Genomic DNA, 4544 nt, shown 5'->3' with positions numbered 1-4544 from the left:
ATATCTACTTTTTCTATTGTGTAAAGAAAAATCATTATCTAAAAATACATATTCGTTAAGACAAAATATTTATTGATAGAAATCAGCAGAACAATAATGTAAATTGCAATTACATTTTATTTGCTGTTTTCCATTAATAAATATTTTTTCTTAACAAATATGTATTTTTACATTAAGGATTTTTCCTTACACAATAAAAAAATATATCTATATGATGTATAATTCGAAAATATGTAAATAAAACTTGTAAAACAACCGTTATTTTATGCATTTCATCTTTCAAACATTAATTTTAATATAATTATATTTAATTTCTTTCTTTTTGCTAAATGACATATAGGTATATAACATTTGAATTTATATCACTTGTTTTAAGTAATACAACATAAATACCCGCATAACATAAAGTACTCTACGATCTTGGGATCATGGAAGCGCGTTAGGCTTCTCACCACACGGACTCGAGTTTTCGGAGTACATTTCGCATACGATTTTCGTCGCCGTTATCAGCGTAAAGAGAGTGTCAACGGCGACGGTATTTATTCCCCCTCCCCCCCAATCAGGATATGTGCACGCACCGCCCGTACAACCAGGTTCAAAGTCGTTTTTTTTTTCTTTAATTATAAAAGAAAAACCATAATATTTATAACGAATTTATTCAATACTACTCCTGTTAGAAATATTATCGAATAATATAAAATATAAAAAATAATATAAAATATAAAATAAATAAATATATATACTGTGACGTGACACTTGGCGATCCGTCACAAGGATCGCGAGATCCGACCGAGAATGAATTTGGGCCCTCGTTCTCCCCTAATTTAGGGAGAGAGCGGCTATTGGAGGCTAGATTATACTCGCCTCCCGTGCGTACAAATTTATTTGTTAGCGTTAAGATTAGGCTTAAGAGCGGGCACGATGGGAAACGCTGAAGGGATCTCATCCGGTGGCTCAAAATTGAGGAAGAAGTACAGGATACAAGGAAACGGGCGAGCGGAGGCGCCGACTAAAAGGAACACGCCAAGCTAAATATTATTATTTAATTGCGTCAATAATAGTCCACTTAAGACTACCGCTGCCGCCCCTGTAAGCATGCCCAGCAGGTACGGGGAACAATTGAGGGGAAGGCCAACCAGCGGACGAAAACTGACACTGAGACCCCGAGTCGGAGTCATCTCGGCCGGAACAGCGCTAAAGAAGAACATTCTAAATAACGGCGAGTGGCTGCCGAAAGTATCCCTCCTGACGGGCCTCGACGAGAGGAATTATGGAAAATAAAAGAGGAAACGGGGTGCGACAAGCACATGTACAGCCCTGAAGGCCGCAGGATTAAATGGGCCACACGACGATCCTGAGGGTTGCGGAAGCGCCACAGGTGGCCTAGTTACGCATTAATTTGCTAGCGTGATTCCGACGGGCCTTCCGCTCGCTACTGTTCGGCGGACCGGCGAAGGGAACGACGGCCCAAAATTATCGATCCGACACGTGGATGCCGAGAGCACGGAGAACCGCAAGGAGTCACTGGTGAGACAAGCGTCGACCCCCATCTGGCCGTCTTTGTTAAATAATTCAGGTAGAATTAGCTCGAACAATGTCGGTGCCGTATAGCTGCCGTCATTAAATTTATTGTGAAATTCCTTTTCTGCGTTCTCGATATTTGCGTCTTAGAGTACGACGGCCGGCCGAAAGACTTTGTTCGAGCTTTCGTAAAATTAAGTGCCCTCTCTCCCAGTTGCGCGCCGACAGTCACTGTAAATGTTTATTTGTACAATTATTACTGTTAGCTGTAAAACTTTGTCTGTTAAAAGTACTGTAACCGAGCTCACGCACAAAGGCGATTGCGATACTCGATAACCGGCAACTACGTCGCGGCGTCGGCTAGCATATTTCCGAGGCTCAAATCGTTTGATACTTTATTGTTATTTATAATTTTTCATGTCTAGATTCAACCGTCTATGTTAGATACGTTAGTAGTCGCTCAATTCTTTCGTTAAAGCAGTAGATCTGAATAATCGACTCGCATCTATAATCGATTCTGTTAACTGTGCGTGTGGCGAGTAGATCTACTATTGTAATTAATTATTTTATTTGCGACAGACGGATGTCATTAAAGGAGCCAAAACCGCGGTGTTCATTATTAAAAATTATTTGGGAATTCGTAGCTGCCGAAACTAACAAGTTTCGTTTAGCGCGGAATTCCGGGACTTTTCTTTTACGCTTTCTTCCTGCCGCGTGACACGTGATACTGCGGTGATCGCGCTCGAATGCCGGCCCGTCGCTGCCGGCTAATAATCTGATAATCAATATTATAAAATCGTTCTACATCTACGCGAGTCTGTCCGCCGTTGAAATTTATTCATATGTTAAATATATTAATTCTTGTTACTAAAATATTATGTTTTATTTGCAGCCACCTTGTATTCTCGATCCTTCCTTGTGAATTATTAAAACGGACCGCCCCTCTACCAATTTCGAGACGGGGCTAGCCGAGCGTCCGTCGCGGTTTTTCTGAGAGCTTTGCATTTTTTTCGTGTGTACTGCCGATACGTTAAATTTTATTAGAGTGGTGCGGATTCCCGCACCTGGCGCCCATATATTTTACTTTGGAGAAGAAACACTTTTCTTTTATAGGGTGAACAGCCCAGTAAATAGACGCTGACCAGTAGATAGACGATTTTCCGATAAAACGATTATTATATATTACTTATTTTTTTTCAACCATCTGAGTATTATTCTAATAGATAGTCTACTGATCTTTTAGTTTATTTTTCATGCCAACTTTTTTTTTCTAAATTCGTATTTCCCAGCAAAAAAAATCTCAAAGGTCGACGTTTTCGTGTAGTGCGTCAATCTGTGTCTGCTAGTAAGAGCAAGAAGTTCGCTGTGCTAGTTTTCATCCAATAATATGCAATTGAACTTTCGAGAAGTAAGGTATGTTATATATCACTGTATTTGTAAATAACTAAAGCTTAAATTTATGCAAGAAAAAACAGTTATATGTTTAAAGTATTTACATACTCATCGTCTATTCATGGGGTATCGAATTCCTAACCTCAAACCAGTAGATAGACGACTCTTGTTATGATCTGAAATGTTTTAGTATACCTAGATGATTTTTTCTTATTATACCTAAACGGTTCTATAGGATATTTTTATGTTTTCCAGAATGCTCTAGTAACTTGGAAATAACAGCTCATCCTAGTACAAGTGAAGTCAAGAATTTGAATTCTATTCCATCCAATAATGAATCGGACATTTGGAAAAAGCATTTATTTTGGCCATCAAGTGTACCGAACAAGAAGAATAAAAAAAATTGTGAACCCTTACCATGTGTACTCACATCTGAAAAATGGAGAGAAATCCAGCTTCAGAAAAAACTTGAGAAAGACAGAAAAGAAGCTGAAGCCCAAGAGAGAATTTTAAAACGAAAAATAAAAAAGGAAGAAGACGAGATTAAGAAAAAGAAGTTGAGAGAAGAGAGATTTTAAAAAAATTGAAGCTGTCAAAAAGAAAGAAGAAATGCTGAGAAAGAAGCAAGAAAAAGCCAAAGCGAGAGAAGAAAAATTGAGACTGAAAGAAAGAAAAGCAAAATGTAATGAGAAGAGAAATCCTTTGCAAAACATTGATTTAAACATTCAATCCGAAGAACCTCTAAATTTGTCTTCAAAAGTATGAATAAAAATATTAATTTTCATCTTTAACTCGCTTCTTGTTTCATTTCATTCAATACGAATCAATAATATATGAAATTATTATAATCGCTGGGGTATCTAAAAGCATCGTCTATCTACTGGTCGGACATCGTCTATCTACTGGCCAAATCGTCTATTTACTAGGATTTTCCGGATTTATTCACATTTCTATTTTTTAATCAATTTCAAATTATTTTATATCGTTTAAACTGACCTCTATTGTATTTTTCACCTATTTCTCTATACACTGTTTCAAGATATTAAACAAAAAAATGATTTTAGTTCGATTACGCCTCTGTAACAGACGGGAATTTCCTTAATCGTCTATCTACTGGGCAGTTCACCCTATTAGAAGATCGCGCCGAAGGTGTGCCGTGGGCCATTATCACCGGTCATTTAATGTCATTAGTCCTTAATAAATTAACGGTCACAAATTGGCGCCCAACGTGGGGCCCACTATAAAAAGGGCATATCGAAAGTTGTTAACATTATCCTTTGAATAAAATCCGTTAAGTCGGAAAGGAGATCGAGAATAGCAAGGTTAACTCGTTAGTATTAAGCTTGTATATTATTTGCATTTTTTTCTTTGTTATACTGTGCCTTGTATTATTAGCGTATGTTTGAGGGTCGCAAGCAAATACGATTTTGAAAACAACCGTTTTGAAAGTATCGGAAATTCTCAGAAGCATATGTAATATAGATTAATATTTTTCCCGTACAAGAAACTTTTCAAATATTAGTCCTACCTTCCATTTAATTGATTTAATGAAATATTTCAAATTATAGCTGCCTTATGGGAAGTACTTTCGTAATTCATTTAATTTAATAAGAAAATATTATTTTTTTTTA

General features: G+C 37.0%; 1 long non-coding RNA gene across 2 annotated transcripts; it reads left to right on the top strand.

Moving 5' to 3' along the window:
* The first annotated feature begins 2637 nt into the window (after positions 1 to 2637).
* LOC145974748 (uncharacterized) lies at positions 2638 to 4044 on the top strand. 2 transcript variants are annotated; one of them, XR_014439783.1, is made up of 3 exons: positions 2638 to 2934; positions 3169 to 3672; positions 4000 to 4044. It is a non-coding gene; the product is annotated as an uncharacterized LOC145974748 (long non-coding RNA). The 2 variants fall into 2 exon arrangements; XR_014439782.1 differs by lacking the exon at positions 4000 to 4044 and having other exon boundaries at positions 3169 to 3976.
* Positions 4045 to 4544: the final 500 nt, after the last annotated feature.

Source organism: Camponotus vicinus, unplaced genomic scaffold (genome assembly GCF_025532165.1).
Source record: "Camponotus vicinus isolate PSW18456_S1 unplaced genomic scaffold, iyCamVici1.0 SCAF_7, whole genome shotgun sequence".
Lineage (NCBI taxonomy): Eukaryota > Metazoa > Arthropoda > Insecta > Hymenoptera > Formicidae > Camponotus > Camponotus vicinus.
Note: the sequence above shows the minus strand (reverse complement) of the source record. Positions and strands in the feature narration are given on the sequence as shown.